The 22,138-nt window shown below is 49.9% G+C and overlaps 1 protein-coding gene across 1 annotated transcript in view; it reads right to left on the minus strand.

The window, feature by feature from the left end:
- Positions 1–22,138, minus strand: part of LOC146200112 (uncharacterized) — a 479,695-nt gene that overhangs the window by 222,141 nt on the left and 235,416 nt on the right. The gene's annotated exons all lie outside the window — the stretch shown is intronic.

Here is a 22,138-nt window from a genome sequence, read left to right on the forward strand (position 1 = left end):
GCACCAGGCTAAGAACAAATTCATGAATATACCGATCCAGTCGATCATGTACTTTTCCAACCCACATCTAGTTCCCATCGGCTGCGCGGCACTGAACAAATATTACGTTATTACGTCGCCGGCATGGCGGTACAGTGACAGGCAATCGTAACCTTTGATATTAGGGCGAAAGCCTTTTTTATAGGCTCGTATATAGGTGTGGACAGGATTTGTGCGTCCGCGGAGGGCGTCACACCGTCATTGTCGAGAAATGAATTGATTAATAGGTAAAATAATGATTGTATGAGATAGAGGTTGAAAAAATGTGCCTGGGTGAGAACCTTCGTTGGTGTCGACTAATTAGTTAATTAATTAAAGCCAGAAAAATAAATCAGACGTCAAAATAGTCAAGGACATCGATATAGTGTGCAGACGTCAAAATAGCCACGGACGTCGAAATTGGTCAAAATACGTCAAAATTGTGCAAAACAGAAACGTGGAAATTAAGTATAAAGTTAAAAGAAATAAAGTGAAAAAACAGCAAATAAGATTCAATTGAGTGAAAGAGCGGCAGATGAGTTACAATTGAGTCGCAAGAAAGGCTTTCGCCTTACCGCACTTGAGAGAGATCTAAGTTCCTCCAACGAATTTTTGAGTACAGCCGTGGAGTCTATGCGCACTGTTGCTCTCTCCGTTTCCGCTTCTGGTCACATTTGTATTTGGCTTCCGTGGACACGTCGTCTTCATGCTAAACGCCGCAGAAAGCTGGCCACTGCGGAGAGGAGCCGATATAGCCTCAGCGCTTAGCCCAATGACCAGATTTGAGTATGACGTTTCTAGATGCATGGGCCCATATGAGAAGGGTGTCATTGATGAGCGCATGCGACGGAGTTAAAATGAGAGAGAAACAATTGCCACCTGTCCGCAGTGGCCATCTGCCTGCGGTGCCCATCTGGCGACCACGACTTTCAAGGTTTGATTCCAGCCGCGGAGACTTTGGGCCGCAAGCGCAATGAACGCACTCCTGGGAGTCCCAACTAAAGTGGGGCTGTTAGGTACAATGCTTACTCCAGCAACGGTGATGATCTAGTGAATGAATGAATGAATGAATGAATGAATGAATGAATGAATGAATGAACATCGCCACAGTGTGACTCCAGGGAGAGAATGCCTCTCGGCCATTGATCGGGAGTTAGGGGGGTTGCGGTGTAGGCGATGCAGCAGCGTCTTGTTGGTTGTTTTCACATCCTTAAGAACTGAGCGTGGTAAATATACAACCTCTTTTACATTAATCCAAGGAGGCCGCTATCACTACGTGCTGCGCTAGCTGATCGTATTTGGTGCTCTAGTGTAAATGGGCATGTAGGTACCGTGCGTTATACGGTGAATTTTGTGTCTTCCTCGTGAAAAAGCTGGGCCACTCCGAATAAGATTCTGTAGGTCTGCTCTACCCCGCTCCTGACAGCGGGTGCATCTATTGCGCATGAGTGCTCCCCCCTCTTCTCTCGCTGGAAGAAATTTTATTCCCCGCTACCACCTCGGACTGCCGACATCGCCACAGTGTTACTGTTCAAAATTTCCCTTAACAACAACAACAAACAGCACGCAGCGGGGCGATCCCATAACGCCGACACCACTGCTTGCGAAGAATACGCGGCGAGTGCCGAGAAGGGGGCAGGAAAGAAATGCGAAACAATGCGACGACGTCAACGCAACATACGGAAACGGAGCACGCAGCTCCTCACATGCTATTAGCGCTAATGGCAACGCAGCCCATGTCATCCGGAAAACAAAAGAAAAAAAAAACTGGGAATGATAAATAACCTAAAAACCCCAGCAAACAGCGGTTGCGACAGCCCAGCCCGCATGTTAGACGGGTCACACCTCGAAGATGACGACGAAGAGGGCGAGGAGGACGAAGAAGAGACGACGTCCAAGTCAGTGCCCTTCCTTTCTCCCTCTCTCATTCCTCTATCATATTCTTCAATGCCCTAAGCACCGGCGTCATTTTTCTCGTTCTCCCTATTGAGTCTCTCATCGCAGCCGACGCCCTCTTCTTCTTTCATCTTCTGCCTTTATTCATACCAGCCAGATACTCAGATACCAGCCAATATTTATTTTTCATCATCTCTGTATCAGCCTCTTTCCCACATCACTCCTGTTCACCTCTCCCTGCACGGTTAGCTTCCCTGTTGTTACACCAGCGTCTCCTCTTTTCTCTGCCACCCATCCACGAGCTCGCATATAAAAAGCACGGCGCAGGCCGCCCAGGCAGACGGGGCGTGCCGCCAAAGCAGCGCCACGGAATGCATCTTCATTCTCCCCGAGGCGCATTACTGTAATAACCCTTAGGGGACCAACCGCATTGACCTCGCGCCCTTTATGATGGCTACCCTTTCTCTCTCTCTTTCACGCGTCGGCTTTCTTTTCCCCTCTTCTACCACTTCGTTTTCTGCTCCACTCCACAGCAGCCTAAACCCGAGGCAGCGAGCACCGCTCTCGTTCGCGCGTTCTTCCGTTACTAACGCTCCCGTTTTCTCTTCTTTTTCTTCTCGTTCTCTCATAGCTTTACCTTGCTTTTTTTACTCTTCCTTCTATTTTTCCTATTTCCCGTCCGGCGCGCTGAACCTGCGGACGCAGAGGTCTGCGCCGGCGCTAACGAACGCGATAAATATTTACCTTAACGACCTGACGCGCGGCGCCAGATAAGGCGCCGCGAGGCGTGGCCGTCCGTCACGCATGCCGTCCACCGGTGCCGTTTCCAAGGGGAAGGGGAACAGCGAGCGTGGCTGTCTGGTGCAGTGGGAGGGGAAGCAGCAGAGCCATCATGCCACGAGCGTTTGGTGCTAGCGAGCGCTTTGCGGCAATCAGTGTTCTTGCAGGTTGATACTGCATTTACGCTCTTCCTTTTTATCATTCTCTCTTTTTTTTTTTTTTGTGCCCATGTGGCGTGTCTCTGCCAACAATATAAGAAAACGTCCGCCTAGTTACGAAGCAGTGCTTCTGCACTGCAGTATCAAGGGTCAAAAGCGTCAATTATGAAAGCCAGGTCTAAGATAGATTATCTCAGAAACCTATAGAGCGAAATGCTAAGAGTAAGCAATGAAGAGTGGAACGTAGGTAATGCCCGAATGAAGAAAAGAAACAACTACAAAAGAAACCTCCTCAGCACGCAGAATATGAGCGGGCCGCGCCGTAGTACTCCGTGTCAGTCTGAGGAGCGCTGCGGTATGGTCGTGCCACCTGTGTGCGGCGAGGCATGGTATGCTGTTATTCTATCATATTACATAATTTATATTCTATGCTGTGGCATGCTATGTTATTCTATGCTATGGTGTAATTCAGTGTGCTATGCTCTAATACGCTATTCTAAGCGGCGCTTTACGCCCCGAAAGTTGGACATTAGCTATGATAGAGCACGCAGTGGAAGACAGGATTCCGAACTCACTCACCATGTTTAGTTGATTAACGGGCGCTGAAAACGCCCGCACCATTCGAAATTTTTTCGCCACAGATGAAGCGACCATGCATTGGCACAGTACACAAATGTTACGGCGTCTGCCCGTGGGGTGACCGCACCCGTCCTCTAGTAACACGCACGAATATGAACGCACTTCCACGCCTATCTGACCCAGTTTGTCGCAATTCTCAATGTTATCGAAAAAAAAAAAAAAAAAAAACTTAAGAAACAATATGTTCGGCGTATTAGAGCTCACATTCCGGGATAACGAACGGATGGGGATCCAGTCAGAACTCGCAGTGCGCTCCGGCCGGTCACAAACAGAGAATTGTTACGAGCGGCATAGCTAAAGGAAACGACGGTTTCGGTCGTCACAGAAATCTGAAGGGCAATGAACAACGCGTGGATGAAGAGACCAGACAGTGCAGAGCGTTACTGTTAGGCAACGCACGTGGCTTACACGCGGGGCGCCCATGGAGTGCGCCCGGAAAGAACTCAACGTCACCAGGCAGTTATAGGACTGTGCAGCACGAAAAATGCCCCGGCGGCTTATTACCAAAAATATCCCGTAGGAGCACTCGAGCAGACGACGCTCTGGCGCATGATTCCTCTGAGCAACACCACCTGGCGACAAATTGTGGATATATTGTCTTTTTTTTTTTTTTTAAGTCGATATTTATTGCCTCAGGGCATCAGTAGGTTATGAGATGAAGGATGAATAAATGATTAAATGAATGGAAATAGGTTGGCTGATTTTATGAAGTCCAGAAGTGAGCGATGATCAGGTCCCTGCGTCCAAGTGACGTATGAGGCAGGATTGGTTGCTGAAAGGCCAGCTATTCTCAGGTGCCGGATTCGTGTTGGCTTGAGTGCTGGGCAGTCCCACAGCAAGTGGTGGATGTCGGCCTCGACATCTTCGTTGTTACAGATCGGGCACCCTGGGCGGAGATATAAGTGTTTGAAGTATGACCACGTCCTAGTTACAGCTGGTGTAAGGGCAACACCGACCCGGATCCTCCTAAGCGCAACCTCCTCTGCACGGGTGAGACCGCGGGGAAGGGATATCGCACACGGAGGGATAAGTGCACGTGTGCGGCGCCGGAGGTGCTCCTTTCTTGACAAAAGGAGGGTAGCGTCGTCGACTTCGAGACGCCGTGGGATTGATGCGTCTTGGTTCACGAGGCGGGTTGCAAAATCAGCTTGACTTTGGGAAGGCAGCAGATCCCGTGGGACCCACTCAATGCGTATTGACTGTGGGATGCGCGCCGCAAGCTGGTGGATGTCCTGGCAAATTTTAGGGCAGCGGCTGACACGTCGGAGCTGACGTACTGCATGTAGTGCGTCAGTGCGGATGACAATGTGGGCTGTAGGGAGCATGGTTATAGAAGTCACGGAGCAGAGTGCCTCTTGAACTGCCACAAGCTCAACGCAGAAAGATGTAAGTGGTTCTGAAAGCTGAAACGTAGTTGTCTGATTCAGGATAGGTCTCCGTGGACAGTGGATTGCCGTTTTGGCTTCACAGCCTTGCAGGCTTCCATCTACGTACACTACTATGGAATCTTGAGGCAGGTTAGTATCTTGCTCTTCAAATCTCTGGCGTAGCAACGATGCAGAGTTGGCTGACGTCGGTCTGCGGATGTCAGTTGGCTTGTTGTCTCCTAACTGTATAAATTTCCAGGGAGGGAGAACTGGCGCAGGTGGCTGAAGAATAATGTGTGACGTTGCATACGCCCTCAGTGCTTGCGTTGAATGTGACAAAGTGGCCTTGAGTCTGCGAGCATCTCGGCGCTGCTGCACCAGTTCATCGATGGTGTTGAGCTGCGCATTCTCCTGTAAAGCTACGACCGGTGTGATTCGTGGAAGGCATGTTATGGTCCTCATAGCTTCTCGATTTACGGCTTCAAGGCGATCCCATTGTGCCCTTGTAAGATGCTGGAACTGGGCCTGATAAACAATACGGGGCTGCAGAACCGCCCTCACTAACTGGCGTGCAACAGACGAGTCAGCGCCACCCGTTTTAGGTGCAATTCTTCTTATTAAACTTATAGTTTGAAGTGCTTGCTTTTTTGCCTGAGAGAGCCAAGCAGTCGCTGATCCTGATTGGTGAATTGTTAAGCCCAGAATTTTCAGGCTCGAACTTTCTTGTATTGGGGTGCCTGATAGAGAGAGACGAATTGGATTTGAGGCAAGTTTACGGCGTCCCCAGCGGTTGGCGACTGACGTGTATGAAGTTTTACACACAGAAAGTTGAAGGCCAATGGAGGATGCGTAATCAGAGGTTACGTCTAATGCTGACTGAAGGGCGGCCTCTTGAGTGAGAAGATCATGGTGAGTGCTCCATACCGTGATATCATCTGCGTACTGCAAAAACTGGATTTCAGGGATATCATGTAAGCGCCACGCCAATGGGATGAAAGTAATATTGAATAACGTCGGAGACAATACTGATCCCTGGGGCACGCCACGTAGTGAAACGAATGAACCAACAGTGTCACCGCTGAGGCGTATTGCAAATTTTCGTCCGTCCAAAAATGATGCGACAAAAGTGCGTACTCTCGGAGGGAGATGGAGCATGTCAATGGCATTCAGGATTGCAGCATGACTGATGTTGTCATATGCCTTTTCAACATCCATTGCTAATATGGTACGTACATCGCGGCTGCGGGTAGATGACAGAACTGCTGAGGCCAAGACAGCCAACCCGTCCTCTGTACCTATGTATGGACGAAATCCAATTTGAGCAGGGTGATAAAAACCGTGCTGTTCAAGCCACCAAGAAAGTCGTGTGGCTAGCATTTTCTATGCGAGCTTGCAAAGCGTTGATGTTAAGGAGATTGGTCGCAAGTTGGCGAGGTCCGTTGGAGGCTTCCCAGGTTTGGGAATAGGGATCACGACAGCGGTTTTCCAGCTCTCGGGTACGACACCATCAAGCCACACTTTGTTTATGGTGTCTAGTAGTTGAGGAAGTGCAGCAGTACTGAGGTTTTTGTAAACCTCATACTGAATTTTGTCCAGGCCGGGCGCTGTTTTCCGTTTCGCATCGTCAATTGCAGCCAGCAGCTCGCACATCGAAAAGGGGCTCGCAATTCCATCTGCGTCGGCAGCAGATGGTAATTTCCATGCGTCTGCAGGGATACCTGCCAAATTAAGGTTTACAGCTGAAGGAGGCAGTATATCGTATTTTGGGAAAAATTTTCGAGCAGCTTCTTTGGCGAAATCACCCGGCGACAGATTAGCCGCAAAGCATGCTGTTGCTGCTGCGTCAGTAGAACGACGACCATGTTCCATTGCACGAAACGTTCGCCATAGTGAGGCATTCGATGATTTATCAGAAAATTGTTCACACCATGCATGCCACTGGCGTCGCGATAGATCGCGTTCATATCTCCGAGCCTTCGCGGTAAGATAATTCAGTCGTGTACGTGCCTGCCCCGAAGTAGGGTCTCGCGTAGCAGCCAGCTCAGCTTGACGGCGGGCTGCCCACAAGTTAAGCAGGCCGAGATCTGGTGCCGGTCGACCTACATCAATCCAGGTAATAGTCGTAGCGCTGTTTAGTGCTCTCTGTATACGGTCAACAAGGAGTGACGGCGAATCTGAAGACATACTGCCGAGACATGAGCGAAAGCTGTCCCAGTTTATCACAGAACATTTGCGGCGTAAAGGGCGGAGGCGGGAGGGATGGAGACCGATGAGGATAGGGTGGTGATCACTTCCCCAGCAGTCCGGCTCCATGTGCCATGAGGGAGTTCCTGCGCCCAACCACCACGTCAAGTCTGGAGCATAGGCAGCACTATGTATGTGACGCACAGGCCGTGTTGCTGTCCCAGGGTGATTAAGCAGAACAAACAGGGCATCAGTGAAGGCGTCCCGCACACGCCTACCACGAGGGCTTGCAGTCGGATACCCCCAATCTGGGTGAGGGGCGTTAAAGTCGCCTCCGACTAAAATTGGACACCCGGGGTATTGCCGACGAACACTTAATAACCAGCCAAGATTAATACGGGAAGAAGCGCCTCCAGCTGGTCTAACGTAATAAGAAACAAGAACAACTGTTCCTTTCAGAAATTTCGCAGCAACTGCTACTACCTCTTGGTATGATGTGCACCAGTTTTCGAGAGAAAGGCGTACATGAGGAATACTCGTTTCAACATATATCGCCGCCTTTCCCGGGGGAGAAGCAGTCTGTACGCGACGGTCGGTCATTGAAGGAGACACGTAGCCGCTGAAGCCAGGAATAGATGGTAAGGCGTTCGTTTCCTGAAGTAACATAGCCCACACCCGAAGCTTGTTAAATCGCAGTCGGGTCCTGAGCTCGGCAACCTTCGTGGAAATGCCTCTACAGTTCCACTGTAGTACACCAGGACGACCGGATTTTGCCATTTTTGTGTGCTAGTCCAAGCGCTGTAGTATCACAGATGTCAGGTTGGATAACTGGTTGACCATATAGCGGAGCAGCGATGTTGCAGAGTTATCATTGGGCGTTGTGGTACACTGGGAAGAGGCAGCAAATGGCCCTGTTGTGCGGAATGAAGGCGGTTGTGTTGGGCAATTACTAGATTTGGCGGTTACTTCTGCAACTCGCCGACGTCGAGCAAGCATTTCGCGGTGTTGTTGGAGCTTTGAGACCTCTGCTAAGAGACGATTGATTTGCTCATCCACTACAGCCATATCGTCGTCTGGTAGATCAGTACACTGCTGTATTGGCTGTTGTCGACGGCGTTTCTTGAGCACCGTATCATTAGACTTTGTCTTAGCTGGAGGTGCATTCGAAGCGGGCTCAGGAAGCTCTGGCCACTCGTCATCATTCCACGGAAGAGCTGCAAAGCGATTGGATGTCTGCACCGGTGTCATGTCCTCTATTGGCCAACGCTTAGTGTTCCGAAGACGAGCCTTCTGCGTTGCCTTTTGCTTTGTCGGACAACTTGGAGATGTTATCTCGTGGTCATCCGATTTGCAGAGGCCGCATCGGTACGTAACTTTTCCTTCAGACGCACCTTCATCAGCAGTAGCAAAGGGGCAAGATTTGCGCATGTGCCCTGCCCGAAAACAGTTATAACAGTAAACCACACTCGGTTTATACGGCCGTGGCCTTAATATGCAGCCGTAGTAGTACAGACAAGCTGGGAGTGTCGGAGGGCCTTGCAAGGTGATCATGCAGGAACGCCCCTTTCCTATGTGTCGGGCCTGTATGACTCGGTGCGTTGGGCAGTACAGCTCACGTTGAAGGGTGGTTTGATCTTCGTTTATGTCGACGTTGTAAACAACGCAACGCTGCAAGTCGGAGCCTTCAACTAGATACACTTGCACAGGCACTGAGATCTCACTTGTGACTGAAATATAACTAAGCGTTTGGACACGTTCCACCGCAGTAAGTGTCGGGAGCCACACAGCTATAGTGTTTGACTTCTTCCTTGCCGTGAAGCCCCGAAAACCTCTGGTTCCGAGACACGCGTCCAAGTTGGCCTGAATGATCCTGTTTGGTATATCGGTGAGGCTTTTGTTGGCTAGAGATTTAATCGCCACTTTATAAGATGACGATCCCGGTGTAGGTGCAACCTGGTTTTCGATAGTTAAACAGGAGCGCTTTCCTTGATAGCCACCACTTGCCGAGGACGAATTCGGTTGATTATCTTCCGAAGGACGCTTGTGAGGCGCACGGGTGCTCGTTGATACGGATGGTGGAGCCGATAGGTCCATTGAAGAGCTTGTCTCCTCAGGACGCACTGTTGGATGTGCATCTCGTCGTGTTAGCTGAGTGGCCATAGCCGTGCTCCGCCCAGAGAACAGTTCACTTACGGGCTGTTGTCCATTTTGGGAAGGCTGAATGGGCGCTGGTGCTGAAGAACCGGGAGCACCAAGCTGGACCTGAGGCCGATGGTCAGGTAGAGGTGTCGACGGCAGGGCAGGAGTTGCAGCGAGCAACTCCGGCGAAGCTGCCTCTGCCAGCGTGGCAGCGGCAGCACTAGGCCTAGCCTCCGTGCCGACCTGAGCTGCAATCATGCATGAGTAGCATGCGCCGGAGGTCTCGCAACCTGACGCGGAGATGACGTCTGGAGCTTCCTCGGAAATAGAAGATCCACTTCTCTGGAGACAGGACAGGTGCTTACAGGAACGGCAAGAATTTGCAGAGGAGCGATGAAGCCACCTTAGCAGGAAGATACTTCTTCTTTCTTTTTCTATTCGGATATATTGTCTGAACGAATAATAACGCATTTAAATGCCGCTGATCCCGTCGCTTTTGTGGCGCGCTGGATTGACGCCACCCACCTCTGCACTGACGCCAGTGAAACATCTGTTTGACTCCTGTGTTGTTATCTTTTTTTTTTTCATTTCTCTTGCTGTCATTATTTCCTGCCTTCAGTGAGTGTATGTTACCTTTAGGTTGCATTCACTGACACATTTCAGTAACAATCGGTATGAGACCGGTTGCACTAAACAATTACCTTCACCGTAATTATTTCCTGCCTTCAGTGAGTGCATGTTACCTTTAGGTTGCGTTCAGAGACATCTTTCAGCAACAATCACCGTTTACAGTGAGAGTATGTTACCTTTAGGTTGCGTTCACAGAGACCTTTCAGCAACAATCGCCATTTAGCTCGCTGAGAGCGTCCACCTGAGTGTCTTTAGGCGCGCGAGTTCTTTAAACCAGCAGTTCGTTCTAGAGATTGCACATGATAAACAGAGCTTATCATTCCCGCATGAGCAAGGGACCCGCTCCCACAGCGTTCGAGAAACCTTATACAGAACGATATCACGTCGAAGTGCAACTAAATTGAAGCGGCAATCAAACCAGAATGGAACTAAATGCGATTCTAGCGTTAGCAAGGTATATTCCTAGGTATAGCCACGCAACGTCGGCCCGAGATTCGTAAAGGTAGTCGAGCTATACCACGGGGCAAATTTTCACTGGGTCGCGCTATAAAGTCAAACAACAACGGTCATCGCAGAGATAGCCTCGAAGGGACACTACGATGGCTAACAAAGGAACAACAGAAGACAAAAAAGTAACAGAAGGAGACAAAAGTGGAAAGCGGGAGACAGTAACAAACCGCCGAGCCACGTGCGGCATAAAAAAAAAAAAAAAGCTTGAATTGCGCGCGAGTGCACAGAGCTAGCGAACGAGAGAGCCATCACGGCCAAGGCAGCGAATGCAGAATAGACTGTCGTTACCGAGGTGTTATTCGCAGCGAGGGAAATAAAAAGAAAGTAGAAGGAAATGTACTGTTGGAAGAAGCGCAGGCACAGTGGTAACAAAAAGTCGTAGGGACTGGCAAAGCAGTACATGCCCAGAGACGCAGCAGCCTATGCAGTTACGCGAAACGTAAGTGAGCGAGCCGGAGAAGCCTGGCCGAGGGCAGATAAAAGCTCGCTATACGTCGCCAAGGCACGGTCTACAGTAGTACCCGCGCCTCTCTCCCTGTCATTTGCAGAGAGCCCGAAAATGAGACCCAGCGCCGCACACACTCAAGCATAGACGCGCGCCCGACGACGTGGCCCTTTAAAACGCAGGTATACGGAAAGAAAGCGCGCTTTCAACCAGCCCGCTTGCAAATGAGAGAGCACTGCTTGCGCCGAAGAACAAGAGGCAGGTTAATTAAAGCCGGCTTCAAAGCCCTCGGCTCGCGCCAGTCGCACGGCGCCCTCCGGGGAGCGCTTACACTCGCCGGCGCGCGAGCGAACCGACCGCGACGCACAATAAAAGCGCGCCAACGGGAAACGGGGCAGCCCGCACCCCTGCCTATGTTTTGAGATGCGCGCGGGTGGAAAAGAGCAAGAACTGGGGGGCAGAACTCCATCCAGTGCAGCTGGTTGACGCGAGTGTGCAGCAAGTAGTGCACAGCTATGCTGGTGTTTGCCGCACTCGCTTGGCGCGACGTCGTGTGCCTCATCGCGCACTCACAATACGGAAACAAAGGGTAGACGACGAAGGCCTGCTTTACGACTCTTCCGCAGCAGCCGGATTTGACGTACGCTGCGTGGCAGGCAACTCTAGCAACGGCGGGAAGCGTTTTCGAGCCGCGCGCAGCGTGTGCAAACGAGAACGTGTCAAAACTGTGCTTCAGTGTCTTTCGGCGCGGATCGCGGTTGGATTCGGCGGGCGGGAGGCAGAATAATGGTACCGCACCACGAGCCGACAAGCCCACAGGCTAAAAGGGTCGGCGGAGAAAAAAACATATAGAGGGACACTTAAGCTCCGCCCTTTAAGCGTATGACGCGATAGCGTAAACCACCATCCGACATATAAAGCCCCGCTTTAACGAAGCCGTATGAACGCGCCTGCGTGATCTATCGTGCCAGCCAAGAGGACTGGAAGTTTCTTATTCCACCTTCCCACCTTAAATGAGCAACCCCAGGTGGCAGCTGCTGCTAATTATCTGATATCACGTGGTCTCCTTAAGTCGCACATCCCAACGACCAATCAGAGCTCAACTACGCCACCTGTCCAACTGCCAGCGCCGCCACGTCTGTGACTTGTCGCTCACAATGTCGATGCGGAATTTTGGCGTAACGTGCCCTTCAACGCTCGCGTTAATAAGAAAACAGATTGCTCAAAGGGTTAACCAAGCAGAACAATCTGTGGTGGCATGACTAGGAACCTCTAAAATGGGATAGGAAAAGACAGAACGGGGAACATTTTGGGGAGACTTAAACTGCGCTATTCAAGGTGTGACGCGATAGCGTTGATGACTTCTATCTGCGGCTCTGCTAGTGAATGCTGGTAAGCGTACTTGCACTTTGCTAGTCGCCTAAGCATAGTACGCTTAATCTGTACCTCTGTTATCTCACACTTCCCAATTACCACACAGTCAAAAGCTACAATATTACAGAAGCCCCACCCGACATAGACATGAAGCAGCTCTTTTAACCAAGCCGTAAGAAAGTGCATCTGTGGCATAGGGGTCGCGTGTATCACTGTAGGAATGCAAGGGTATTGGAAGGTTTGATTTGAATCTGACCCTGCGATCTCGAAGGAGCCGCCCCAATCGGCAGCTGCTGCCAACAAGGCCATATTATGTGACGTCGTCGTGACGTAACTCAACCAGCCGACCAATTAGGTACCGGCCACGTTAACTACAAACTACCTCCTGCGAGACGCATGCTCCTGATTTTTCGCTCACAACGCCGGCACGTGCCGACTCTGCATATCGTGCAGAACAAGGCCTTTATTGCGGCCACGGTAAGAAGCTTTCACTGGCAGGTTCCATTGGAGCCAAAAACATTGATCATAGGTACGTTAATATCGAAAGTACGCCACGTTGTCTGAAGCATCTGGTGCATTTCAAGACCCAAGAACACATCGCTTGCCTATCAAAACGTGCGCACATGCGTTAAAGTGTGAGACTTGATATAGTTCATTTTTGTTGTTATATAGAAGTGTATATTTCTGACATGCATCCCTTGACAGCTGTAACGCAATTTCCATCATTCCAAGCTTCAGATGCGCCTCCGCCAGAGCTGGCTATAGCACAGGCAAATCTTCCTCAAGCAAAAGGCCAGGTGCCACCTCACTTTAAGAGATTTGTCCCAGGATATCACGAATAGACACACAAAAAAGTCAACAATACCGTCCCTTAATTCCATTTTCCTTCTATGCTAATGTATTTCTACTCCGCGTCCACTGTAAAGTGTCCCAGCGACATTGTTCCTTACAGCTCCCTTCATCCGAATACGCAGCGCAACCTGTCGCTGTGCCTCAGTGGCTTCGGTGTGGACGGCTGCTGACCTGAAGGACGCGGGTTCGAGCTTAGCCATGAGGGGCGTATTTCAGTGGAGACAACGTTCACAACGTTTGTGCAACGTTCCTATGGGGATCCACGCGCTGCTTCCCGCAGCCTTCCGAAAACTCAATTGCTTTCTTCTTTTCTCCGACTACAAGGCTTCTTTCATGACAGCCAAGAACTGTTAGTGGAGTGTTTCTTGATTGAATAGCTGTGAAAAATTAAAAAAATGTCTGTAATTGTACATACGTGTCTTGCTCGAAATATTTGTCTCGACCTATCGAAAAGGTGAAACAGCTGATAAGCTACGCTCAAATTTCGCATAAAGAAGTAACGTAATCGTGGGCAATTTTTTCTTCCTCTCTCTCTCTCTCTCTCTCTCTCTCTCTCTCTCTCTCTCTCTCTCTCTCTCTCTCTCTCTTTTTTTTTTTCTTTCTTTCGATCTTTCTTTCTTTCTTTGCACAACCGTGAAGAAACAAATAAGAAACTGAGCAATATTCAACATCATTTCGTTTAAAAGGAACAGCGAAGAGCGCTGTTCTTCTGGGCCGGAAGAGCCAACGGAATAAAAAAAAAATCAAAAGAGCCAACGTGATCAAAAATGCGCAGCGCCGAAGGATACGAAGGCAGAACAGCGTTGTGTGCACGCACACGGCGCGCCGCGTCTTCAACGATGGGAGATACGAAAGAAAGACGCCAACGATCTGATCCGGCTTTACATTCCCCGATCTCACTAGATTATTAACCGCAACCGCCGCCGTAGAAGACAGACCCAATCAGGGCAGCAGCTTGGTAAAGTATTTTTCACTCCCGAAATTCCACAGCATGGCAAGACAAGGGCTCGGCTGAAGTCCTTCTGGTTAGAGTTCAAGTTAGGCAGGTACCGTCTGTTGCAGAAATTTGCAGCCCAACGCACCGGGCGGAGGAGCAGTATCGCTCCCGAGAGGCGGCGCAGCGCTCGCCGGCGCTGCCTGGTGACGCAGCTATAAAGAGAGAGGAGGCTTGTTCTCTTCCCCTTATCTCGCGGCTGAGAGCAAAGATGTGCGATATCAACCACGGGATGAGGGGTTTATTCAAGATGCAGCTTTCGGTATTCTTTGGTGAATATTATTTTCAACCAAATGATTATCGTTTTTTTTTTTAATTTGCGCTGCATAAGCTTGTATTTTTGTGGGGTCTATATAGCACGGTGGAAAAATAGACTTTGTCTAGAGTAACCTACGGTTTGTGTCGCCCGATTTGTCAACACCCGCATATAATTCGAAGTAGTAATTAAAGCGCAAATAGTCGCATTTAGACCTGTGACTCTACAAGAAATTGTAACCGCCAATTATTATATTGGCCGAAGTTTAAATTCACAGTCAATACACAAAAAAGATTGGGGAAATGGCAATTGCACTCCATTGACATATATTATGGTGAGGCTACCAAAAAAAAAACATAAAATAATGTGCCTCTGCCTGGCACTCCATTGACAATTAGAAAGCGCTAAAATCGAAGCACTCTTTTTCTTTTTTTTTTTTTTCATCATTTCTACGCGCCGTATAGGCCGAGGTCTGCGCGGCAGCCATTACTATCTTCAACGAAATGCTTCAGTGGTCCCCCCTTTTTGCTTGCGGGGATTTCCACTACGTCTTGAACATGCGGCGTGAACTCTAGCTGAGTTCCAACCTGCTACACGGAGCTGTCATACACACGCTACCAAGCGCTGCTGCCGAATGACGCCGATCTCATCAATGCGTTCGGCCTGTGACGTGGCCCCATGGCGTTACGCCCCTTTAAGTAAGTGGGAATTAAATGACGGAAAAAAATCGCTTTTTTTTTTCCTTTTTCGATAAGGCACCTCATGCTTTTGCACTAAAAGAGGAAAATGAGTGGGCAAAAATGCACTGCGGATACACAATCGATATCTCGTATCGCGGCTGACGATTCGGCACGAGAGGAGCGTATCGAGCGAAATTTCGGCAAGGTGCCTCGTAGCGAGACAGGCCGATATTGCGGAAGTGTCTTGGCCGAGAAAGCGTAGGGGAAAACAAACGATACGATCAGCGCACGTGCGTCCCGACAGAGAGAAGAACACCAATCGCAAGTAGATGTTCCACAACCTCGACAGGGGGTGCTGATGGGCGGATTGGGCCCTTGAGGAGCACATTGTTTCGCGGTGATGCGGGATCAAGAAAGGAAAAAAATGGAATAATGTGGACGAAGGTAAATAAAGGAGCTAATCTAGAGCGCACTGACAAAAGGGGGGGGGGGGGGGGGGGATAAAACAGCAGGAGAAATAAAAAGAAGCCGTAAGGTAGAAAATGTAAGGAAGGATCGAAGACAAAGGCTGCCTTGTAGGTATGCGTGTTTATCAACCTGCATACGGACGGCCCACCAGAATGTACGCGACAACAAAAATACATAGACGTCAAATAAACAAAGCATCTCTATTCACCACTCGCCGTGACTGCAAGCACGGCTTTCACGGTACGCCCGCAGAACCGAAAGGGAACGTTAAGTGTGGCGCCAGGGATTTTTATTTCTTCAGCGACGTCCTCGTTCTTTACCATAGCCCCACCTTCTTCGCCTCTGGCCGAAAGAATCAGCAGCATCGAAGACAGCCGTCAACTGAAGTGGCAAGCGAAGTCGCTCGAAGCCGATAGGCTACTGAAAGCAACACACGCAAGAAAAGACCGCCGGCGCAGAAGGGCTTCCACGTGCGGAGATGTCTTGCGGTCGTCAAGTCATCTGCTAGACGCATGGAGTGTAAACTCACGGAAGCAATACGAATGCAGTTTTGTAAAATTGCGTCGACCTGTAACGAATGCAGCCATCCCAGATGAGACAAATGTTTAATTCGTAAAAGACGCGAAAAGCGTTTCGAGCATAATGATCAAAAAGGACAAAAATGAAGTAACTGTAAGGCCCCCAGAGCAGATGATCAGATCATCAACTATTTCAATATGTGAGTGCACGTCGTTGCCTGTGCAAACTGTACCAGAGATGCCATCATACCTGATTATTCGAACGCTAGTGCGAGCACTAGCTACAATGGGCAAGGCGGGATCAGCACGCAGGGGGACGCTGCTTGGACCTCTTCCACCCCTTAGATGATGCACATTTATTCATAATGTCAATTAAAATAGGGGTAAAAAGAAGCCTTCTTCCATTCAGTGAACAAGCAAGTTTAATGCCACAACCGCAAAGACCGTTTGATATTTTACCTATTCAGCTCAGTACGACAGGCCTCATTTCAAAATGCCCCTGCGCATTTATTGTCGTCACGCCCCTTTTGTGCTATACTTTTATCATTTTCGTTTGTCCCCCTCAATAGGAACCTGTTCACCGATAGGAGCAACGAGGAGCGGCAGTGACAGGTACCAAAACTCGGTAGCACTCATGGAGGGGCACTCGGAGCCCTCTTATTCTCTCCTCTAGTATACATACGACTAACAGCGCGGCACCGCCATTATCGGGACTCCCGCGCTCGCAGCGGTCGGCTATAAGAGCAAGCTGGATGCGGGCAGATTGATGGCCACCGATAGCGTATACTTCCAGAGGCCCGTCCGACCCCAAAGGGGAAGTTGGCCAACCTCTGTTCCTTCCTTCCCCAGAGCCTCGACAAACTCGTAGGAATCCGAGCACACCGGCGCTTCCGTCCGCCATTTTCTTTCACCCGAAACAGCTTGTTCGGTCGCGGAATTGCAAGGGGACAAGCGGCAACAGAAGCAGTAACGGTAGCAGCGGCGACGCCAAATGAGCATCAGCCCCTGACGGTCCGGCCCACGCCGGAAGAAAAAGGATAGAATCGAAGGGAAGAGATACATGTAGCCGAGGAGGAGAAGGAGGAGGCGGGCAGCAGAAACGATTTATACCGGAACCGCAATCACAGATCGCCGGTTATACAGCCGCCGCGGTGTTGCCGGTGGTGGGCGCCAAGGCTTGTATTACAGCCGGACCAGCGGCGGCAATTCGTTGCCGAAATAAATGGCTGCCGACAGTTTCTTTCCTTCCCATCCGAGCGACGCGACCCATGCATCACGCTAGCTTCGCCGCTGGGCGAGGGGAGGACCATCTCGTTTGACGAGATCGCCTTCCCTATACTCCTTCTGTCCCCTCATCCTCCTTATCTTCGAGCCTGTTCCCTGTTTCAAACCCCGCAGAAGGTTTTCCTTATTCTCTTCCTCTTTCCGTTCCCAACACACCTTTTCTTGTTCCTAATTTTGGACTCTCATACGGTCGTAGGTACACCTGTTGTTGGTGCTACCTCCACTTTCGGAGATACCCACCACCAATATTGTACCGTTGCCAATCTCGGGCAATTTAAGTGCGCTGTGCCCAGGGGTGTTCGTCTTGAGCGCTAACGAGACTGGGTTTTCTCTACCACTCGACAGCGTGGACAGTTACAGGCCCCTAATTGCGCTTGGGCCGCTAGAGGAGCAGCGGGTGACCGCCTCGATCGATGACATCAAAGAATGCTTGCATCTTGTGTTTGGGTTCTCAACACCACCAACATTAGGATCGGGAGCATTTATATAATTAATAAAACATTGGTGGAAGAGAGCTACATGAGCGTACGATTAGAGAACTTCAACAAGTAACAAGCAAGTTTCGCGACAGACGGTTAAAGGTTAAATGTCGCAACGCCCAATAAAACACCGCAACGCTTAACGGTCCTGAAGAAAGTTAAGGAAAGGTAGAAATCATTTCGTCCTGCGAGGGATGCGATATATGTCCAGGAATATCATCTCAATGCTCCTGAATATGGCTAACTACGTGTTGTCAAAGTTTGTCTGAAGGTGAGATATTGCTACATTAGAGCTCCAGCTACAACATTGAGAAAACTTGACATAGACCACTTCAGAAAGCCGACCACTTTCAAACTTAATACGTCGAGGCGCCATCTGTCTTGGGAATGACGTATTAGGTTCCGATTATTTCCGGCGGCCGCGCATGCCAACGCCCATTTTCCCGACGCATTTCCGAGTTATGACAACATATCGCGTAATATGCGATGAAGTACAAAAAGAGTAATAGCTGTAAACGGGAATTAAACTCTGCTGCGTAGGACCAGAGGACATGTTTCGGACGTAGCTGCCCTTCATTGCCAGGAAAAGTTGCGGATTATAGTCTGGTGAAACCCGACGTGTGGTAAAGAGCGCTGGCATAACGTTCACCCATTCAGGCTTCCACGCCAAACGATAAGGTAAGTTTTTAAAAAGTAAACCCCAGCTGCATTCTTGGACCACACCCGGGCTAGCCGAGTGCTGCAGCCACGGCTGTAATTACAGAATCATACTTCCGTTCGAAGCTCACGGCTTCATAGTATACTTAACGTAAGAGCAGCACACCAATTTGTTTTGTATAGTTTATGGCAACGTCACCGAAACCGGCGTCTTCCGGGTAGTCACCAATGTAAGCAACCCATGCGCATTCCTTTGCTTCGTTCTTCATCTTTCATACCACACTTGCCTTGTCTCGTTAAAACATCTGTCGTCGTTTGACCGAGCGCTTCTCCTTGACTCGAAAACAGAAAGAAGGCTGCAATCTTGCCTGCAGGCCTTCAACCCTGCGCGCGCAGTACTGCTCCCTTAAGTTCATCCCACATAACGTAGATCTAACGGAGAGCCAAGCGGTAAAAATGAGGCCGGTGGAAAGCCCAATAGACTAGATTCTTTGGAGGACAATGCCATTGCTGACTTGTACAATGGAAACCACGAGGAATAGGGACGTTAAGCCGCCCTCAGCGTGAACAGCTCCCGTTGCAACTAAGCGCGTCGCCTTTGTTTGACGCCCCGCATTCGACAACTGTTCCAGGTCATTACGAGGAAGCTCGGCTGAGCAGCTCAGTCCGAGGCAATTACATGCTCTCCGGCAAAAGTGGCGCCACGTTTACAAAGGAGAGGAGCGTGCCGCTGTCGCCAGAGGGCGGCTTGACATGGAAGTTTTTCGATGCAACTCACCAGCCCGTTAATATACAGCACACCCTGGGTCCCACGACTCCAAGAGCGAACTTTGCGAGGAGAAGACAGGCCTGCGATAACATATGGACTAACATATGTCCACACAATACATTTGATGACCCGAACGCAGTGCCAACTATTGAGCGGTGGGAGGCTGTTCTGTACAGGATATAGGATAGGATAGGAAATACGTTAATTTCTCTATAGGAAGGTCTTGTGCTAGTAGCAGAAGAGGTCCATCTTCCTTATTCTCACAGGGTTGGCGCCCCTATTCCAGGGCTCCGCTGAGCTTCGCTGCTCGCTGGGCGTGCTGGATAATTGGCAACCCAGATCGCCGCTGGAGAGCCGGCTCCCCCACTGTTCCGCACTCGGGTCTTTACGAAAGCTATCGTTATTTCTACATTCTCAAGTGATGTGGTATAACGAAGGTTTGCTACCACACCATGGGCAGGTGTCCCGATATTGCGACGGATAAATCTTGTTAAGGATATGTAGGTTTGGGAACGTTCCTGTCTGCAGTCTTCGCCAGTACACTGCCTCTTGTTGTTTTAGATCCCGATCAGGCGGCGGATAGCGGATCCGTACCCCCTTATGTCTGAGTACGTAGGGCCTACTCGCTCGGGTAGATCGTCCGATTGGGAGGAAGCTCGGTTTGTATACCCTCGAGCTACCTCGTCGGCACGTTCGTTCCCCGCTATGTCCCGGAACTGCCCGAAGCTGCTCTGTACAGCTCCGGGCTCGAGGCCCAAACAGCCCTCGTGACACGCGCGCGAATAGTAGCGGCAGCCGGCTGTAGTCCTGGACTAGGGGCCCCACCCACACATCTCTCAATAAAATTTTTAAGTCAGACGCTGATGGGAAACCGAGGATTGATTTTCTCCCAGCCCACAGGTGTTGCATGGAATAACAGCGCGTGCTGATAGAACTAAGGGCAAAGACAGTAAGGAAACCGAGGATTATGACACAACTCAGACTCCTTTCATGAGCACAAAATGCGCCGCTGCCGCCGTTAATGCATACTTGCATTAAAATTGAAAAGTGAATACTATTCTGACAGACATCTGGCTATCGTGGGTTAACGCGCCTTGAGATATCAAGGTCATCATACCTCAGATGTCCTTGAATTTCTGGACCATCTGGGTCGTACCTGCAAAGGAACCTCGGCAAAGAAAAAGTTTGGAAAAGGCAGCGCCGTACTTCACCCTCTTCTCTTGAAGAGAAGTAAAGTTGCGTGCACAACAGAACGTTACACTGAATGCAAAAGGAGGCAGATAACTAATTCCAACTAATGAAATGTAATAACTGATGTTCATTTGCTTAATCGGACGCTTCAGTACTGGGTGCGTTCGAACAACGAATTCTGACTTCCGAGACGCTGAACAACCAGGTTACCTGATGAAAAACGAAACAAAGAGAGCTGAAGACTATAACGCTCAACTACAAGTAAAATATAAACAGTTTTAAAATGTTGCTGATATGCAATGTATATTGTACTGAGCCTCCATTTGTCAAAAATATCCCCCAGTGAAATTTTGAAAAAATCACAAACTGAAATGGACAAAGTTGGGTGCCGCCACTGAATAATTTAGAGAGAAAGCGGTTGAACCAGAAGCCTTCGACAAATCGCTGATGTACCCCATCAACCTGCAGCAGCTCCATATGCAAGACCTGCTAGATTTCTCCAGTACCTTCCATAAGCACATTCGAAGGAGCGAAACCAAACGCGCCTGCTGCCCGAATGTTCACTGTTCGTGCCCATATTAAAGGCGAACAAAGCCACGCAGAGCCTGAATGTTCGTTTGTTTGAACATGTGAAGCAACAAAATTAAGCAGAAAGATGGGCTACGTTAAAGGAAAAAACTCTAGCATCGGCGCCCCGGCTCGAAAAATAGCTCGGGGCACCGGTGAGTACTACTGAAGAAAAAAAAAAAGAAAAAAAAAAAGGAAAGCGGCGGACCCTTCGCCGCTCCAGAGGCCGGCCGGTACTCACAGAGCAAGAAAAAACAACATTCCGTCCCTCCCACGTGGCCACGCACCCCGAACAGCTCACGGCACGGATTATACGCGGCGGCCGCCGCCACCGACGGACAAACGCCTCCGGCCAGAGGAGGGCGGATTTATTTTCATTCGCCCACTGTTTTCTCACGGAGCCCATGTCCGGCTGCCTTTTCGCCAGAGGAGGGCACGGTTGTACGTTCTATATAACCTCCTTGGGCTGTACCTTCTCTCGCCGCCTCTCGGCCTTCCTTCCGTCGAAAACTCCTTTCCGTCGCCATCTTTTTCGCCGTTTCGTCATTCATCGCACATTTCCTTTCGCCTGAAGAAGGGCTTTAGTATGCCGCCGCACTCGGGACTCGTTCGCCCTTGTTTTCCCTGCGGCCGTCGACGGCCAAGCCGTAAAACAGTTTTTCTCCCAACACACCCGCTCGTCTTTCCCTCCGTTTCTTGGTCAGCGCTTTACTTATTTATCGCTCTCTTTCGTCATCCCCCCCCCCCCCCCCCTCTCTCTCTCCTCCATTCAAAGCAGATTTCGCGCGTCCTTTTCTGTCCCTCAGTCCAGTCACTTTGGCCGCCCTTTCCACGTGCGTAAATAGTCCTGCTTATTTTCCACTTCCTTCTCCTTGATGTAGCTCCCAATTTTCTTCCTCCATTTTTTTTTCTTTTTTTTTGTCGCTGCCACGCGACGCCTGCACAAGCAGCCAGGTTTCACCGCGCAATGCAGCTTGCATAAATATTGGACTAAAAACGTGAGGTCGCGAACGGTGCACAGCTTACGGGGTCACGTGTTGGGCCCGCTATGGCTCTCCCCCGAGTGTGAGTGCGCGAAAGTGCAATCGCATCAAAGGCGCTTTCATGTGGCTCACAAAGCATGCATGCCTTACTGGAGTTTCCTCTTGAGACGGCAGAACAGCACCTAAACAGCAAGACCTGGCTCCAGCTCTATGCACCGAAAGTTAGCTCTGTTTCGGCATGTTTATGCGCTTTTATGCTTTTATTCCAAATATCCGCGCTTTTAACGTGTTACGCTTACA

This window comes from Amblyomma maculatum, chromosome 2, assembly GCF_055883805.1.
Source record: "Amblyomma maculatum isolate TAMU_Amacu chromosome 2, ASM5588380v1, whole genome shotgun sequence".
NCBI lineage: Eukaryota > Metazoa > Arthropoda > Arachnida > Ixodida > Ixodidae > Amblyomma > Amblyomma maculatum.